The sequence below is a fragment of the Myiozetetes cayanensis genome, unplaced genomic scaffold, assembly GCF_022539395.1.
Source record: "Myiozetetes cayanensis isolate MyiCay16 unplaced genomic scaffold, myiCay2020 scf1, whole genome shotgun sequence".
NCBI lineage: Eukaryota > Metazoa > Chordata > Aves > Passeriformes > Tyrannidae > Myiozetetes > Myiozetetes cayanensis.
In genome coordinates this window covers 66728218-66748991 of record NW_026086604.1, presented here as the reverse complement: position 1 = coordinate 66748991, position 20774 = coordinate 66728218, and the positions used below count along the sequence as shown (strand labels likewise).

The window sequence follows — 20774 nt, the reverse complement described above, 5'->3', positions numbered from 1 at the left end:
TACATTAATTGAATCATTGGATAAATTATGTAATGCTTTAGTATCTGTATGAACTATTCAGAGAATACTGTTGACCTTAAATTAGATCTTGTATAGTCCAAAGCAAGTCTATAACACAACTTGAAACTAAATAACTATCTACCTAGCTACTTGTTGCCTACTCAAGACAATATTTCTGTATCAGAGATTCTGAAACACAGCATCTTTTGTTCACTTAGGAAGGTTATTTTAACAAAACATGAGCATGAGGTCTTCATCCCTTTCATGAGACCTTCAACCCTTTTATACCTGCAACTACTCATATCTTTCCAGCTTTCACTCCAATCTCATTCTATAGTTTGTCATTATAGCTATTAAATATTCTGGCTACTTTAAAAGGTGAGCCCTTAAAAAGACTGTCACTGAACAAACAAATTAGATATTTCTTGGTCTGCATGCAAGCAGAGCAGGGTAACATTTGGCAAGGTTTCTTTCACAGGTAATGTATTTTGAAAGCAATGACAGCAATGCTGGAATACACTCTGCAGTTCCATTTCCCATTCAAATGCAAATTTAAAATCTGGCTACAAAGCCATAAGGTGTGTCCCCAGGATGTATCTTACTACTGAACTTCTGAACCAGTGAATAGCCACAAGTTCAGTATGGAATTATTTCTACTGGAAGAAGACACCATTATACCAGGTGTTTTGACTAATGATTTTTTTTTTTCCCCCCATAGTATAGTTTTATGCCCACTGTGTGCAGATGTCTGGTAATATGTACTTTGCCTTGGAAAACAACTAGCAAAAAAAACCCAACAAATAGCCACACAAATGTCAAAAACTGTGCCCAGTTCATTCTAGATTTTTGCTGATCAGATGTGTGAATGATTTCCGTCTGTTCCTATGTGAGATAAAGATTTAGAGCTGCTGACACTGGGGAGCCTTTAAAAAAGCCAGCCCATGCCAGGGCAGCTTGTCAGCATGCATGGATGCAAGTGATCCCAAACCTGAATAACAAGCACAGTGGAAGCTGTCTGTTACAAAGCAACAGGCTTCTCACTTCTATCACTACTAATTTTCTGCATAAAAATTTAAGCCCTCTGATCTTCATGACACCGTGTGATGCACTGGGTCAGGTTGCTAGTGTCTACCAGCTGGTGGCCAGACAGCTGTGCCAACATACGCAGTTACAGGAGTCCCTCAGCATTGTTGTTTGCTCACACTGAACATGAGCTTACATAAGACACGAGCTTGGATCCCTAGGGTGAGACAGCAACAAATCTGCCTGATAAACCAGAGAAGATTTTGCTAGTGCCTTAATGAGATGTTACAGCAAGTTCCCTATGTACCAAACTGTCCTTTGTTTTCAAAGAATCACAGAATCATTTAGGTTGGAAAAGATCTCTGAGATCATTGAATCCAGCCTTTGAGCCATCAACACCTTGTCACCTAGACTACAGCACTAAATGCCACATCTTCCTCCTATAAATCATTTTCTGTTAATCTTGCAATTTTTGTTTGACTCCAGTGACATACAGACATAAGAAAAGGAACAGAAATAACTGGACAAATCACTTGAGAGGGTGGGCGTTCTGGAGTGTTTTGTTCATGTCAGACTTTTCAATCTTGCCCTTAACCTGCTTTGACTCCAAAGGCACCTCTTCTTTCACTGATCCACAAGCCTTTCCTAGAGAAAGAAGGCTATGCTCCACACTGGCTGCATGTTTTCTGGTTACAAGCTTTAGAGTTGCTGGCAGAGCTGAGTCTACCCTGCCTGGGACACAGTGGTACAGGAGGAAAGGATTGATCCATTTCCTCATTATTTCTTGGGCAACTGTAATAGGATAGGGTTGAACTGATTGCTCATCTGTCCTTGTACCAAACTACTCCAAACATTGTTGGTTATCTTGTCTACAAACCTACACTCTCAGAAGAAACTCTGAAAATTAAAACTTTACTTCTGTAAACAACATCCAAACTTATGTGTCACTCTGTGCTACTACACTGCACTACAGAAAAATTTAGTGCTGTAGTTTTCCAGAAGCTTGCCTGCCTTCCTCCTATTCACAGAAACTGGGAGGAAAAATGAAGGATCAACCAAAAAATCAGTCCCACTGAGGAAAGGTTCAATCTTTTCTCATCTCTTAGTGCTCCATTAATGTCCAGAACAGCCCATACTGTCAGCATTACCCACTTGCATGGGAGGCTGACAAAGCCGAGATTTCAATTCTGGCTAAGAATCATCTTATGGGGTATGTATACACTTACTCTTTCATGTTGGCAGCCCCTGGTGGTCTAGTGGTAAAGGCGCCGCGCTATCACCGCGGAGACCCGGGTTCGATTCCCGGTCAGGGCCACTCCCGGGCAGGTGGGGCTCATTAGCCCTTAAAGGCAACCCATCTACGTCCTAAGGACCTCGCTGCCACCGTCCAAGCTCGCTTGGCCCCGGCAGATGAACCTTAGGATTAAAGGGTGGGCTCAGTTCCGCGCACACTGTGTCTCACCTAAAAAAAATCCAATGCGCAGGCTGGAAGGTGGAAAGACCTTCCCCGGATCTTCGCTCGCGAAGACTGGCCATTATAAAACTCTTTCATGTAGGAAAAAACCCACAATCACAAAATAAGATGTTCCTCATCTTTAGGCAGCTTCAGACATCAGTGAATCCAGTGGTGTTCTTCACAGTATGCCTAAACAGTATCCAAATTGTTGTTGTTCCCCTGCTGCATTCAAAGTCATTGTCACAGCTGCAACATTAAATAGCCTCAGGACCTGTAAAATCCCACTAATGTTTTAGTCTTGAGCCAAAAGTTTGAAGGCAGGGAGGTTTGCTGTCAGGGTGCCAGGATTCTCTTGGAAAAGAAAAAAAAAAAAAAGAAAAGAAAGAAAAAAGATGTTTAAAAAAGAGGATTAAAGAAGAGATGCCAATGGCTTAGAGAACAAATATAAAGTCAGAAAAAGCTCATTCTGAGTAGAAGAAAAGGAAGAATTGGTGAGGAAGGAAGAGAAAAAGAGAGAAGCGCCATTAAGTTTGCTCACTTTGGAGAACTGGGTCTCAAATAAACCACAATACAGGAGCTTTGTGGCATAGATCATACAGTGTCACATGAAATAAGAGCTTTTCTCAGACCCTTTGTGTTCGATTAATCTGTCAGCACCCCACGAAAACTGAGAGTCTTGTGCCTGAGCAGTCTGCCACTGTCCTGCTATGGGGAACCCTTACTGAGTAGTCCTCTGGATAGGGGGGCAGTTTGACTGACTTGTTCAGAGACACATACCAACAGCATGAGAGAGACCTCCTCCTGGGTTTCCATAGTCGAATATGTTACCTGCTGTTGGCAACAACTAGCATCCTTGAAGTACTCACACTAACAGTTTACGAAATAACACTCTTTGTAATATAAGAGAAAATTGTGACAGGTTAAGGTCCAAAGGTTGCTTATGATGGTATGTGGCTGCAAAAACATATTCAAAGCAATATACTAGCAGGCTCTTATCTCTAAAAAAAGCTAGCTCAAGGTAGCCATTCAGCACACAGAGTTATAGAATAAACTAGGTTGGACAAGACCTCTGAGATCATCGAGTCCAATCTTTGACCCATCAACACCTTATCTACTAGGCTGTGGCACCAAGTGTCACATCCCGTCTCTTCTCAAATTCCCCCAGGGACGGTGACTCCACCACCTCCATATAAAATACGTTTTTTAGCCAATAGGTGTCCCTATGAGCAAGAAGACAGGTTTAGCCCATCAACTGATCCCCAAAGATACTACATAATCTTCCCTAACTCCTCCCCATTTTTAATCTACTTTTATACTATTTTTATGTTTAGATGGATCTTGAGTGACGCTGGTCATACATCATGTCCAGTGGGATGTGAGCATACCTCGGAGATGGGTAACATCAGTATTACATCTCACGTGACCCTTGGGACTGGAGCTGTATTTTAGTATTTCATCTGTGGTAACCTTTGGGATGGAGGTGTGCATTTGTGATCTTATCATCACTGCTGATTTAACAGCAAGAAAGCTGAGCATGCTGACTGCATCCCATCTAGGGAGTAAGAACTGCATTTCACACTATAATTTCCATAGTGCTTATCTTCTGTTAGAACATGAATATAACTTTCCAGTTTTCTCTTATTTTTTCCCCAGTCATTATCCCACACTACAGCAAGAAAAAGGCCTGGGTCACAGCCTGCAAGGGCTAAGAGGGATAAGGGAAACAAAACACTGCAACAACATCATGCTGTTTTTACAAGCACAGCAGTAGTCGTGGGGGAGACAGAAGCTGGTAAAATATCAGAAAGGATAATTTTTTCTACGTGCTTCCCCTTTCTCCTAACACTGCAGATAGTTCCTTCCTTCCCTGGCTTCATCATGCCAAACTTCCAGATAGGTATCAGATCTGGCAGCACTTATTTGTAGCAGCTTCCAATTTAAAGGAATTGTCCGTAAATAAGAAAGAACAAAACACATCTTTCCTACCTGTACACCTTGGAGATGCACAAGATCACGTATGATGATATTAAGCTTAAGAACAAGATGGGAGTACTTGAACTCATGTGTAGGGTTTTTTTTCCATAAACCATTTCATAGTTTCTAGTATTCTATTCATGCTTCACCTATTTTAAAGAAGAAAAATAATTTTAAAAATTTCCATTTATTAAAAGAGATAAAAAAAAAATAGCAGTCTCTCCATTTTTTGTATAAGCCACGATCTCCAGATCCTAGTGAAGTAAATTCTGAGAATCATTAAGAGTGTTTTTGTAGACCTTTCCCCCCACAACCACCACCACTGTGACCAACTCATATTTGATGGCATAAATGGACTCATAGGTGAAGTCCTCAATCAGTTTTTCTACCCTATCAGTGTTCTCAAGTCTTTCACTTGTAACACTCTCTGAAGAAAGCTCATAGCTGAAGCAGTAAGTAAGAAGGTTCATATTTAGTGAACCTTGATTTGGCTCTAACACTTCAGGGATTAATACCCTACCCACATCCTCCCACCTGTAGCACTGCTGTATTCAAAATCATTTTTGCCTCTGCTGCTACTGACTTGGCAAAGTTTAACTCTATCAGTCCTGTTACATGTGGTATGAGTTAGCATGGAAAGCATTTTGCCACAGCTACCAGATAATTTCCGCTCTAGTTACTCACTTGGAGAGCATCATCAAAGGTTATGTAAATGAATCCTTTATACTGCACTCCTTCAGAGATTTAGAGTGTTTTGGTTTTGTCCTCATATGAACCAGATTTCTGTTCTAAATGCACTATAGTTACTTCAGAAAAAAAATTACTATGAAAACTACAGCATTTTAAGTTTCTTACATTGGTGGGAGATATTTTACTTGCTATGGACATCAAGCAAAGGACTGGATATTGCACCTATGACAAGAGCCCAGGAACTTGTTCATTCTTGCCAAATCAGTGAATTAGTAGCAGGCATTAATAGCAAGCTCAGGTGCTTAAACATGTATGAACTATGAGCCCTGGGCTGGCCAAACAATTGATGAGGGACAGTAGAGGCTGTACAAGTTCATTTTAATGAAGATTTTCAGAGGAATTCAGCTGGAATTTTTCATTTACTGGTTCAGAAGTACCTCAAAATGAATATAGTGGATCTTTTTGAAGATAAAATGGCACATTACTAATAATACATTTAAATTGTTATTATAATTTTATTTCTTTATTTCTATTCAAAATAACTTGTTGACAAATAAGAATTCACTTCTTGAGCAGCATAAAGAAAAATATATTAGTTACAGAAAGAGACCATGATTGATATTATAATTATCTGTACTAAGTTACTGATCAATGACAATTATTATAGCAAAACAATTTCCAAGCACTTAGATAGCTACAGAAAGCATTACTCAAACTTGCTACCAAACAGACTCAACATTTGAAATTTCTGTGATTCACTGGATATTTTAATCATGTTTCTTTTTCAACCCATGTAACTGGCTAAGTAGTTGTATGGCATTAATATAACATAAATCAAGGAGTTTCTAAATGTCTACCCTTTATACTTCCTGTCAGAAGGATCAGAATTACAGTTGCTTAACATGAGTTTTGCTTTTTCCTAAATAGGTTAGTCCAAAAGTACTATGGTTGTAAAAAATAACCAGTTTTTGAAGGTAAATCTTTTCCCCACCATTCTATATGCCAGTCAATATATCAGTTTTGATAGAGTGCTCTTTCTCACACTGATTTTTTTCTGCCTGTAAAAGCTGTGGACACCATCATCCTTCCAACTTTCTTTTTTTCTCTTCTCACCCAGATCATGAGATACTTTCCCAGCATATCCTTCAGAGCCAGCCTAGACCTTTGCATATTCCTGAAAAGTAGATGGTTGATGTTTTTCCTACTCTTGTTTCAAAGTCATCATACAGTCAAAATAACCCTGATTCCCTGCCAGATCAAGGTCGTGGAAGAGCTCCTGTTAGGTTCAGTAACCAACAATACTTTTTTTTTTTTACTGTACTCCTGAAATTTCTCACGAATTCATTATGAATTCATTATGAAATTCATAATGTACTTCTAAAGCGTTTCTTCCCCCCCCTTTCTCCCTACTTGCATTTTTGTGCCACTGAAAATAACAGTACAAGACACAGATTAGTGACGTGAGATTAGGACTAGCTGGTTCAAGGCCCTCTGCCTTTAATTAGTAAGCATATAAAAGGCTGGTTTATGGCTGCTTTCATTAGAGATACTAATCAGGGATAGTGCTGCTCATCACTGCAAAGAGGATTCCTGATGTGAACAATTTTTAAGTTGAGACTGAACAGATAAGAAATTTCCATAGCTCTATCACGTGTGGATACATCCTGTCTTTCTAGGAATAAATACATGATACTGATTAGATAAAATTAAGATACTTAGTGCTCTATTTCCTAGGGACGGAAACCAGCTTAAGTCACAACTATCTAATGAAGATTTTATAACCCAAATAAGCACATACACCTCCATCAACTTTTCTGTGGACTGAATAGTAGCACATGTCAGGTTTGAAAAATGCATATGTGCATCATGTTCTTCTCAGCTGTTATTAGCTGAGGACATCTCTAATAAAAATAAACAACAGCATGTCAGAAGAATGTTGAGGTTGCAAATGAACTTGCAACTCAAAGTCTACAGTAAAGCTGCCTTTTTACAGATTCATTGTGCTCCTTCTCCTGAGATTTACAAAGTTAACCTACAAGTGACATGTTGACAGCAGCATTTGAATCCAACATTCTCACGGTGACATGTGGCAATGAGGATAAATCTGATGTTGCAGTCAGCCTATATATTAAGAACTGAGTGAATTTCCCATGAGAAGGTAAAGTTGTCTGGTGTTTTTTTCCCCAAAAGTGAGTGTGAATATTGCACACATGCAGTCACAAAGGAAAATACTTATGGTCAATCTGAAAAAAATACAGTTCTCTATAAGGGTTTGTTTGTTTGCTTGTTTGTTTGTTTATTTTTTGTTTGTTTTGAAAAAATTTTCAAGTGGAAACTGCAAAAATATGATTTTGGCCACCAGGAGTCAAACACAGTCCCTGGAACTGGTGAGACTAGCATCCGTATGTGTCTGCATGCATAACTAGTCACATTACTCAGAATGAGAGAGTATTTTATAACTGTAGGAACAGATTCTGTTTGGTAGAAGGAAATATGAGAGTTTTTTCTAAGTGAATGCAGTTTGAAACTCCCATGGTACAATCCAATCTGACTGGTTACTCTGACAAGCATCCAGACCCCTGTAAAACTGACTCCACCCTTCCCTTAATATACTAATTAGATTTGTTGTAGATATAGTTCTTTAGTTTTTATCTTGCTAGTAATAAATCCTAATATTATTCTCCCAAATCAGACCTCTTTCTCTCAACTCATACTAATTGTATGGGGGTTGAGAAGAAATTGGCCCAGAGGAAAACCACGACAACATCCACTGATCCACATTTGTTTTGAGTGCATCCATGCCTTTGTCTTCAGTGAGAAGGTGTCCCTTCTAGAAAACAGTCCTTCAATAAACTGAATCATATCACTGGAAATATAATTTCATGTACTCTGAGGAACTTTCTCACAATAACACACAATGACACACTTTTACCTCTGCCAAGATGGAGTGCTCATTTATTCAGCAAGCATTATGTATGCACCTGCAAAGGGAAGTCAACAGCACATATTTTAACATTTGTAAATGTTTAGTCTAAGCCAATTTAATTGGGAATCTTTTTTGTTCATTAAATCTTTTTTTAACAAGCAATTTGAGACTTAAGTGTGTTTATTTTTGAAATGTCATGAACTCTCTAAAATGGTTAAGAGAAACTGTTTCTGCACATTTATATTTGGGGTCAAATGTGAAGTGGCAAGTAAAGTGTCACAAAATAAACTTACTTAAAGGCACAGAGATAAATCAGTCACACCTACTGTCATAGCAAAAGTGCTAAAAGAGAAGATTAAAGTAGGAATAACCTTGCTCCCCTCCCCTTCCCTCCCCTCCTTTCCCCTCCCCTCTTTTCAGACCCTTCAGCACCAGAATTCTACCATGTAGAGAGAATGAGTTGGAGAATGGAAGTTACATGTTGACAAATCAACCTAAGTATAAATACTGTGTTTAAAAAAATCTGTAGAGATTTTACTAAGTGTAGCTGATCTATTGGGAAGGTAGAGAAAGCTGTAACTTGCAGTGATTTAGAATTCCCCTGGTCTCCCAGGTTGCATCACTCATCTTCAAATATGGCTCAAAGTCTCTGTAGAGTAGCAACATGATTCAGACAATTTCCAGAAGTTCCCAAAAAAGGGTAACATTAAGACTGCAAATCAAAGTGAGGTAGGAAGAAAAAAGGAGAAAAAGGACCAAAACCAAGACAATGCCACTGTACTCATTTCTCCTGTAGGAAGGAAAAAGAAAACTGCGTGACAGATTAGTCATGATGCTTAACACAACATCAAGAGATTCTCAAAAGAAAAAGTAACAAGTGTTAGGAAAACCTGAACAAAAGAACAACAGATCAGAAGTGTACTGTAAGCTAATACTGCCATCTAACTCCCCGCAATTCAGCTTTTTATTTCATCAGCATAATTTTTGTCTTTATCTTGCTGTACTTATCTGCATGGCAAAGGAAATTATGCTCCATCTGCATTCTTGTTTTCAAAATAATATTTTTTTCTTGAATGCAGATTGAAACCTCCATCTCTGCTCAGCTGAGATTAGTGAAGTGCAATTAATGACAGTAAGAAACAGCTCTGAATAGGTAGATACTTCCAAGCCAATGAAAAACAAAAAGATACTCCTATACAGCTCTTCCATTAAATACTTACATCTTTACAAATACACAAAATATATATATACAAAAAAATCAGTGTCACTCAGGTTCTCTGTTGATGCATATAGCTTGGACTAACAAAATCCTGTTGTTCAAAGTACCTTTAAAGCACCTTCTCTTTTTGGGCTTTCTCAGATTTATCTGTACCCTTACCAAATGCCCGAATAATTGGATGCAATAATCCAAGAAATGGAGGTGCTGCTTCACCTCCTGGTAACAGTCCTATCCTTTTTCCATATGGTATTTTCCCAGTCAAAGTCTGATAGAAAAATTCTCTAGAATCCTCAGCTCTGCTAACCTTTCACAGATTATCAAGGAATTTGTTCACTTCAGTTACCTGCTACATGCTACCTGGACACAGAAAGTAACCAACATGAAGAAGTACTTGCATTAGTCCTAAGAAAACTCCCACTAATATTGAAACTTCACATCGATGTAGGTTTTCTGAGCAACTCAGACAAACATGGTTCTCTCATGTTTTTCATCTTTTAGACTGATTACATAATAACAAATTCCAGGTAAAGTAGGGATTGAATTTTACTAGTGAATCAGTCCGTAATTATTTGAAAAGGCTGTATCCTTTGTTGTGCCTTGTCCACAAAGACATTAAGGTGGAAAGAGCAGCAGTCTCTCATTGTAAGACACTACACTGTTTCCCCCACAATCAAAGTGGTGAGCCTCCACAGACAGTTAAAGAAAATGAAATGACTACAAATACAGTATGGATTCACATAAGAGAGTATTTTTAAGAATGTCTTTCCTTCTCAAGTGTAATACTCAGTAGTAATCAATTTGCATTCTGTCCTGTAACCACAATTCAAAAACACACAAAAACATACATATTTGTACATCTGCCCACCTATCTAACTCAGTAGACACAGTCAGAAGTCAAGGTTCTGCCTACATTGTTTATGGTAATCTTAGCTGTATTTGAAAATCCATCCTTCTGCAAAATACTAGAGTCTGTAACTTTTTTCTAGATCCAAATCAATTCAAATGTCTACATTCAAAAGCTTAGACTAAGTACAGTAGATAATTACATCTGTGATTGCAGAACAAGGTAGAGCTAACATTAAAATACATAGTACAGTTTGCTGGAGATGCTCATGGTATTCCCCATGGACCTATTCTGTAGAAGTATTTTATGAGCATAGAAATAAAGACAGTTGTCTAGTAAGAGTTTTCAGAAATATAAAAGCCCCTTGAAAATTTTCTAGAAGTAAGCATATAGGTGTTTTTAAAAACTGCCTGTGTCTTAATAACTTTGGAAATACTACTCTATCGGAACTGAATAAACTATTCCAGTTGGAAGGGACCTACAATGACCTTCTAATGCAACTGGTTGACCACTTTAGGGCTGATCAAAAGTTAGAGAATTTTGTTAAAGGTACTGTTGAAATGTCTCAAATACTTCCAGGCTTCGGCACCAACCGCCTCTATAGGAAGCTTGTTCCAGTATTTGGCCATGTTCTCAGTAAAGAAATGCTTCCTATGGTCCAGTCTAACCTTCCCTGGCACAGTTTTGAGCCATTAACATGCATGCTATCTTTGAGTGCTAGAAAGAAGAACTCAGCACCTCTCTCTACACATCCCTTCTTCAGGAAGCTGTAGAGAGCAATGTGGTCACCCTTATCATAGAAAGATATCAAATTAGTTTAACAGAATTTTCCCTTTATGAACCCATGTTGATGGTGCTCAATGATTGTATTATTCTCTAAATACCTTTAAAGGTTCCTGAATTATCCAGGTAAGCTACACTACAGTCTATTATCTTTTAAACAGATATGTCTCCCTGAAGAGATAAGCAAGAATGGTTAATGATCCACTTTAACCAGAGACTCTATTTTCTGCAAATTTTTAAAGCTGCACCTGTCAATATTCACTTGCCAGCTCTTAAAAGAGTAAATCCTGCTCCTATTAGAGGAAAGTAACATCAGTAAGTTAAACAAACTGAATGCATATTTTTTCTCATCCTTAGACAAGTGAAAATAAAACACGTTAAATGTTTTCCTCTGAGTAGAAAGACTTGGAAATACCAGTGGATTTAAACTTTCTGTTTAACATAGCCTGCACTGGGACTTCCACTGTGAAAATAGAATACAGATATATTTCTGTTTTCTGTCGAACTGCTTGTACATTTCATGAGAGTAGGCAATGCTACAAGGTAGCAAGAAATTCAAGTTTTCAGTGGGTTCAGTCAGAAGTAAACAGAAGATACATTCATGTCATCCCTAACTTCAGGCTCAGCCCAAGTGAATTAAATTGATGCACAGAAATCTGTGCTTAATTTAGTTTGTTATTTATATCTTCTTATTCATTAATACTAATAAGAGTCTTTCAACACCATTAATTTGTAGATTATAAAAACAAGATAATAGGCTTCTTGCAGTCTATGAGGACACAATAAAGGTGTGCTATATTGTCTATTTTCACAGAGAGACAACTAAGGTCTGTCATCCTACTAGCAATGTTGGATGCTTTTTCTTAAATGCTGCATAGGAAGTAAATAGAGTATTTACCTTGGAAAGGTCAATTAATGGAGTAGCTTTGGTATTACTCAGTAGCTTTCGTACACACAAGACAAAAGGGGAATCTGCTAACATGCAGTGAGCTGGTATTGAAATACTATTTAGAGTAATATTGTTTCTATATGTGAGTAAGATCAGCCCTGTTCAGCTACTGGACATCATTACCAGCTCAACATGAACACTTTAGAAGGACATTTAGAGCTTGGTTCATTTCACATTCTACATACATGGACAGCAGGAAGAAGTAAAAAAGTAATACAAGTAAGTTTAAAAAGCTAAAGTAGAAAGATTAGCACGCAGAAAACAGTTAGACAGTAAGACTTGCAGTTTGGGAGAGAAGAGAGATTCCCAGACACTGCAATTAACTACTGTTGATTAACTACTATCTAAAAAATGTTTAGCTAGCACTCATACTAAATATTACTTGTTTCTCTTCTATTTTTTTCCACGACAACATCCTACTGTTGTATGTAGGAAAGAGTTATACCTTTATCTATATTTTTTATCTATAACACACAGTATTATATACATAAAACATGGTCCATTTTGCCAGCTTAGGTCACAGTATCAAAACAGGGAAGAAACAGCCAGTGTGTTCTCAGAAATCCATGTCACTGAGTTATATTGAAATACATGTATGAGCTGAGATGCTAGAAAATTAATCAGAATCTGCACAGGCAGCAGGTGCAGTGTTGGAAGAAAAGCAATCAATGGAAAAGTTGCCAGGTTTCATAAAAAAAGAGAAGACTATTGATTCTTCAAATTATTACCCAAAGAAGCTATTGTGACAGCAACTTGACAAACAGCTTGGATGCTGAAGCAGTCGACAGTAGGAATTATCATTCCCAACTTGTTTAGGATATAAAATATTTTTATTTTACTACCAGCAGCCAAAATAAGAACCACTATAGCAAATTACCTTGGTATTGTGAGGTTGGAGCAAAGTGGTTCTGGAACATTACAATTCTTGTAAGAAAACAAACAAGGCTTTCATAGTTTCCCTAAAACAAATCAAGGGTGTAGTTTGTCCATTACGATGTAAGCAAAAAATTGCTCCCTGAAACATCGTGCCTCATTATTTTGGCCTGCACCTTAGTAGTTCTGTTGATTGTTTATTGGCTTATTTAATTTATATTTTCTTATTTCGAGAAGCAAAAATAAATTCTGAGATAATAGCTTGACAATCCATTTATCAATTAAGCAAGCAGCTTCTGAAAAGATTAAGATAGACACTGCCTTCAACTGCAACACTGGGTACCATCACACTCAGAACTCAAGGAAAACCACGAGCATCGAGAAGATAAGCCCTGATGAGAACCAGTGGCAGCATTATTCAGAATGTAAGGTTTAGTAGTAATGAACAATTCCAATTATCCAAATATCTGCTTAAAAAAATTCCACCAAAAATGGTAGAGAGCATTATTCAGCTCACTGAGCTATAACAACCTAAAACTTTATTAATCAAAAACTAATCTGGTCATCTAAACTCAGTATCTACTGAAAATCTAACAGAAAAATCTTGTTTTAGAGAATATTTCATTCCTTATCTTGAAATTACCATCAAAGTCTGCAGAGGCCCACTAATCTTCATTGAGAACAGAAGCAGCCTTGCTAGTTCTGGCAGGTAAGGTGTCTACCATATTCCTGGAGTGCTGTGTGAATGCTTCTTGATCTAGAAGTCAGAGAGCTCTTAGCTATGATTCTGAACAAAAAGGGTGAAGTGGTTGAGGAAAATGTCATGTGAAAGAACTAATTTCAATTAAATTTATAAGTAAACAGAAAAGTTAATAACCCTAAGAAAACAGAGGAGAAGCAACATCATAAACATTCCTTTCTTCAAGTAGATATTTCAAGCAAATCATTCTGTAATGGAAGCTGAAAAACATCAAAAGATCAATATGGCTAATAGGGAGTTCTACACTGACTCCAGACATAAGAAAACATACATGGAATGAAAAAAGGCAGATTCTTAAGAGCACATACACAAAAGGGGCATAAGCATGTAGGTACAGTGTAGTAAAGGACAAGGCAAGGAGTCACTCTGTCAGAATAAAGTTAAAAGTCACTGAAAAGAACCTTTTCCTCATGACTCCTGAATCACCAACCACAAAGACTGACCTTGAGGAAACAGAACCATCTAACTAGGCTTGTTGGATCGATAGAAAGACTAGTGATAAACTGTCTGTTCCACTTAACAGAATGGGAATGGAGTAGAAAAGAATAGGACAGATGAGAAAGTTCCTCTGTTAGCTCTGCTTGGTGAGCTTCCTCAAGTAAACCTAGAGTTGTACTTGTTGATGAAAATCATGGAGAAAGGGCCGTAAGACCATGGCAAGTCTCATACTCAGCTGGAATCTCTGATCCAGATTTGGGTGATGAACTTCAATAAGAATGTGGACTAACAGAAGTCAAGAAGAGAAGCAAATGAATATTCAGAGGTCCACAGAAGCATATCTAACTGAAAACACTGAATTAATCTAGTTTACCTTAAAGGGAGAAGGGATAATACAAACATGGTTTAAACAAATAAATGGCTTCTGCAAAGCACAAACTAACCTGTTTTCCATACCTATGAAGATAGGAAAAGAATGGGTTCACATTACAACATAAAAGATTCAAGGTAAAAATTAAGGAAAACTTTGAGGTAAAGAGAGTGATGCACTAGAATATATTGCCTGGAGAGGTCATGCAATCTGTCTATTTAAAGGTCCTTAATAAAAGGCTTGATAAATATTTATCAGAATGATACAGGAAAAGGTATTCATGCTTGGAGGCAGAGGAACAAGTTACATAAATTTCAATTGCTCTGGGTTAAAACTCTTCAAGTTTGTGTCACCATCTGAACTAGCTGGTGACACAGACTTGAAGCATAAAGCACTGAAAATATTCACTAATGAGAAAAAATACATTATATAGTCAGCATTCAAGTATTCTAAAAAGAGAGGTCACTGAGGACACCTTACCAATGTGTATTTTGAATAAATCTAATAACTCTGGGATATTTCAGCAGAGCAGTTGAGATAACTTAACAAGCCAAACTTGCTTCCATCAAAGAATTGGATTTAGTTCACTGGAAGTATAAATAATATCAGCCAACTTGAAAATTGACCAAGTAGGAAACTATTCTGTGTTGTAAGTCTTCATTAAGTATGTTTATATTGATATGCCACAGCCCAAGCTCATGCCTAGATAACAAAATACAGCTTTCTCATTGAAAGATATGCATAGAATTAGTATTTGACTAAGTGTCACAAAGTAATTTAAATTTTTTAAATTACTATACAATATCAAAACACCCTAACTGATGAAAAGTTAATAGTCTGATCTCAAAAAAAAAAAAAGAAAACCAGCAAAGAGACTGCTTTTATTAATTATTTTCACCATTCATGAAACTTACTATATAATTATAAAAACTCTTGTATATGAAACTCACAGAATGCAGTGAATCATGAAATCACCAAACAGAAATCAGAGGAAAGGTATACGTAACAGTAAAAGAAGTACTCTAAGAGGAATCCATTGTATATAGTGTTTTTATGAAGTGATTAAATTTAACTTTGTACATAGAGAATAAACCACGAAATAAAGCAAAGCTATAAGAAAAAAGAGTGGATCTGTCCTTTGAAAAGCAGTCACTGAAAAAGAAACTTGTGGGTCACAATGAACAGTCTTGTTTGTGCTGCACGTGAGAAAACAAAATCAGACACAAAACGGGATAAAATTTTTTTCACAAAATAGAAATTAAGTCCAAAGAGATTATGGTAGGTAACTCTAGGTGAACAATATTCTCTGTTGACATCAGTCAGCTTTTTGCCAGTACAGTACTGAGTTTTCATCCTTCTGTTTTTAAACCAGAGTTTTACATATTGCCTCACAAACAACAGCCAGAGAGCTTGTAAAGCAGTACATGAATACCAACTCAAGAGCAGTCTAGTAGGAGTTTGCTTCTCAAACCCAAGCCACTGTCTGGCAACAAGCAGACGGGAAAAAAATGCTAATTTCTACATTCAACATAACGCATCTTCTTTGACAGCTTCTGCAGCAGCTTTTGGAAGTTCTAACAAAATACTGCACTAGGACTCAGATGGTGGGTGTTAGATAAGAAACTTGCTATCAGTGACTACGTATATTTTCAGTCTGAAATATTTTGAGACTCTTTTACACAAAGATGATTCTGTGAAGGTTTTTGGGAATAAAGAGAAACCACCCATAATTAAGATAACCGACTGATACAATAACTGAAAAATATTAAGAGAAATAAATGGTAGTTGTGCAAGTCAGTGAGGAAAAAAAATCAATAGATACAGAGTATTTATTTTTGTAATCAGTTTGCTGTCCTGGAAGCCAAATCTTTAGAAGTAAAAAGGTCACAAAACCCACAGAATGATGACCTTTATAATACATAATTCTAAGATCTCACAATGAAACACTTCAGTACGTTCCTATGAATGCCTGAAGACTCCCTGCAGCTTTTCACAATGCTTAGCTTCTTCCATTTCTTCCCTTTTCACATTAAAGAATACCTGTAAATTAACCATGTGTATAGCAGGAAGATGCACCACTCCCTTTGACAGCCAAACACCTTTCTATAAGAATATGTACATGCTGGTCAATTTTGAAAAGCATCAGCCCTGCCACTTCAATAAAATATGTCTTGACCTATTCTTCTGTTTCAAATATTAACTTCAACCTCAAGTCTAGTATCCATCGAGTTCATTCTGGTACAAGCTTCTATTTTTTCTGTCACTAGTACCTTCTTTCCTGTTGCTTAGTGGTGTCATCTGTGCAAGGGCACTCAAACTACAGCAGCCACTCTGCTCATAATTGCTGTTGTACTTTGCTTAATCCAGATGTCTTGCTCCCAAGCTGTTTCATGAAAAAATTATTAGATGCTGACAAGGAATATAGAGTCCTGCAGCAGAACTGAAGAATGTTAGAAGATACTGATATGGAAAGAATAAATCAACTTTTCATTAGTAATAGATTGTATTCCATGTACACTGAAGACCATGAAACTAGGGCTGAGAAAATACTGTAAAACCTGAATATTTTTAGTTTTCTTTAGCACCAGTTATAATTTTTTTGAGACTTATTTTCTTTAATGCAGTCCAAAAAACAAACTCTGAATTTAACTTTTGCTGAATTCCATAGCCAAATTATTTTCTTCCCTCTATTTTGCTTAAAACAGTTATAAACTGAAATTCTTTTGACTTGACACTTTTGATGCTACCGCTAGGCAATTCAGTAGTCTTTTTTCACCAATCTTTTACTCTTCCTTCATGCTTAATTTTGAAATTTACTCTCTTTTCTTTTCAATTGGCACCGCTAGTTTATCTGAGACTGTGCCACTAGAGACACTGGGTTTTATTGTCACATACACAAATTGAGTAGTTCTCAATCACAATGAATACTCCCTTGAACTTTGAACAAAGGATTTTCTTGATTCATTTACTTATATATAAATTGTCTTTACGTAACGTGTTTCAAATAAAACTGAATACAAGTACTTACTAGATTCTTCAGTAAAGAAGCCTTAAAACCTCTTTTCTTAGTAGTATTTAAATACCCCAAAAGTTAAATTGCCAGTTTCAGCTACAATTTGATTTTTTTTTCCCAGTTGTTAACTGGGGGTAAGGGATTGCTCAGGTGTCCTTTATGGGATGCTTCTTGCTACTGCCTCTGTAATTGCTCCTTTTCAGCTGCTGCAGCCATGTCCGGTAGACCCAAGGTTCAGTTTTTCCATCCCATACCAAGGGTGCAGCTGCTGCTTTCCCATTTGCAAGTTCAGCCAATAATGTGTGATGAGGCATACACAGAGGACAGCAAGCAATGCAACCAACTACAGAATGCTGCAGGTTGGGAACTCCCTTTTTAATAGCATCCACATATAACACTGCCAGGGCTCACACAAACACAGCATAGATAACCAAATCCCCTTTCCCCTTCACCCTGCTTAGGGGTGAAGTTTATCTTGGGAAAGCATACATCACCACAGTCCCTAGACGCACATGAACATTCTGAGATCCTCTGAACATCAGCAGGAACAGTCTTGTCATTCAACACCCCTGCCTGCACACTGCCCTCCACCAGTCTCCACCTGCCAGCTATTCCAGCTTGATATTTGCTAGCAAACACAAGCACCTCACAGTCACAGGTCATTCAAGATACACCTCCCATAACTTAAGACCTCCTGCTCACCAGCTAGTCCAATCTCTCGTTTGCTACCAAATTCAGACACACAAACCCCAATGCACACCAGGACAGTAGAAAACCATGAACATCCCAGCCCCTCCAGTATCTGCCACCCAGATCTTACATCCCACAGGGTGGCCCCACTTTCTCTAGCTGAGCAGGACAAGCCCATATGCACGTTCATGCCAGTTTGACTCTACCTACTGGCCCCAAATACCTCTGTGTCCATGCCACTAGAGGATGCATTCAGTCCTAACACTGCTCCCTGACAGGGTAGAGTGATATTGCTAAGAGATCAGAAAGGATTCAATAAAACGGGACAGACTGCAGTGACCAGCATAGGCCATACGGGTGTAAGAACTAGCAATTGTTTATATGTTACCAGCCTTTTTATGCCCCCCTTCTATCTAGCCTTTCCCTCTTTATTCCTCCCTGGTCACCTTCTTCTAAGGATTTCTTAAATGTTGCACAGACCTACATCCCTACCACCCTCTAAATATCCCAAATCCTTATAGTCCTTGTCGCCTTATCAATTACAAAGTCTAGGCCAGACCTCTCAAAAGCTGTGCCTGGATTTCTTAATGATTGTCGTTCTCATTTCTCCTTTAATTTCCTAGGTCCCACTTTTGCAGCATGCTTATGCATGCACTTGAACTTAAACTAGTGCTTATTCTAAAAACACTTTTTCTTGTCTAGTTTCATTTTTACTAGAAAAAAGTGAATGACACAAGTCAACTGCTTCACCTCTCCCCATTGTCAAACTTTATACAGCTAAATTTACTTCTAGGCATGTTTACACAAACTCAGCATTTTTACTTATATATCTTGATAGATTTCATGTCACATATTGTTCTGGTTTTGGCTGGGATAGAGTTAATTTTCTTCACAGAAGCTGGCATAAGGCTGTGTTTTGGATTTTTGCTGGGAACAATGTTGATAATTCAGGGATGTTCTCCTGTTGCTAAGCAGTGCTTACAGAGTCAAAGTCTTTCTGCTTCTCACCCTACCAGTGAGGAGACTGGGGATACACAAGAATATGGGAGAGGATACCAGTCAGGACAGCTGACCCCAGCTGACTGAAGGGGACATTCCATACTATATGAAATCATGCTCAGCATATAAATCCAGAGGAAGAAGAAGGAAGGGGAGATGTCCAAATGGAGACATTCAAAGTGAGACATCATACCTGTCCATGGGAAGCGGTGAATTAATTCCTTGTTTTGCTTTGCTTTGCTTTGCTTTGCCTATTAAACTGTTTTTATCTCAACCCACAAGTTTTCTCATTTTTACACTTCCAATTCTCTCCCCACTCCTACCAGGGGGAGTGTGCAGCTGGCTAGCACTACACCATGAGACATACTTATTATAACTCACCACTGAGGAGAGGTAACGAAGGTTCTCATTAATCTCTTAGGACAGACTAGAGTGAAAAAATATTGAATGACTGGTGCATATAAATATTGTTACAGCAAGTTTATTTTTGAACAATTTGCAGTGGGAAGGAAGTATGTAGCCATTTTGGTTAGTACCTATGGAAATATAGCAATATAAAAGTATAAAAATATCACTTTGGAAGGAAAAGAAAGAAAGAGAAAGAAAGGATGAGTAGATAGTGGAGAGGAAAGATATCACCATCCATGGATCCAGAGACAGGACTTGATTGTTGCAACTCAGATGTCCCTTGGTTGAAGTGATGGTCACAGTCTTGATCATCAGTTGGGCATGGGGAAGCCTGTGAAACACAAAGTTCAATGGGTTAATATAACACTTAGGTTTATATGGGAATGCCCAGGTACCTCTTATGGGGGTGACATTTTACATTGCCTGATGCAACACTATGGATCATGTGCAGTCATCTGGTAGAAGGCCCCAGAAATTAGTCTGGCTGCAATTTGTGAGTCTTTGGTGGTTTATGGCCCTTTCTAATGACATGACCACTGTTTGACTGTTTCTCTCACTAGCACAGCTGAGCCAGTTTTGCCTTATCAGAGGGAACTGGGCATGATAAAACCCATCACCCCACCTCCACAGGATCTGTTTCTTGTCAGTCTTTTCCCTTGTCTGGGTAAAAACCAGCTTGTTTAAGGCATTAGACACAGGTTATCAGGGACACAGTAAGTTTCAGGGCTCAACTGGTTTATCGAAACAAAGGTCAGTTTGCTGTGGCCATCCTCTGGTGGTGGATGCACACCCTCTCTGCACCTGGGCTGTTCTGCCGATCAGAGGTTTCGCCTCCACGCACACAAACCTCTCCTCCTCCCCTTCAGTTGTGGGGGGCAAACCTGGCCCCAGCAAAGCTCCTGCTGCTTTTGCAAATGGATAATAGTTTGAGTAATTAACCGTTAATATTTCAGTCTCTCAGAATACTAACAGGTTATCACTCTGCAGTTTCTTATTTTCCCCATCAGAAGTCATTTGTCCACTTATACTAAAGGCAACACCATCCCCAAACGACCGCTGAATCATGGAATATCTCAAGTTGGGAGGGGCCTATAAGGAACTTTCATTCCAAACAACTACAGAATTTGTATCTCTGAATCAGACATACAGTACATACAGTCAACTGAAACTGAAGAATTCTAAAGATTCCCAGATATACTTAGTTCAGAAAATATTTTTATTTTATTTTTAAAGAACTCTCTATTAATATGGTATCTGATTTCTCAAACCTTCAGAGTGTTAGCAGTAATAACCAAGAAAGTTCAATAAACATTATTTGTGGAGTAACACAGGGTATTACAGGCAGGTATGGAAAAAGCT

At 38.0% G+C, this 20774-nt stretch overlaps 1 long non-coding RNA gene across 1 annotated transcript in view; it reads left to right on the top strand.

Moving 5' to 3' along the window:
• Nucleotides 1-20774, top strand: part of LOC126635861 (uncharacterized) — a 1135091-nt gene that overhangs the window by 254815 nt on the left and 859502 nt on the right. The window lies entirely within an intron of this gene.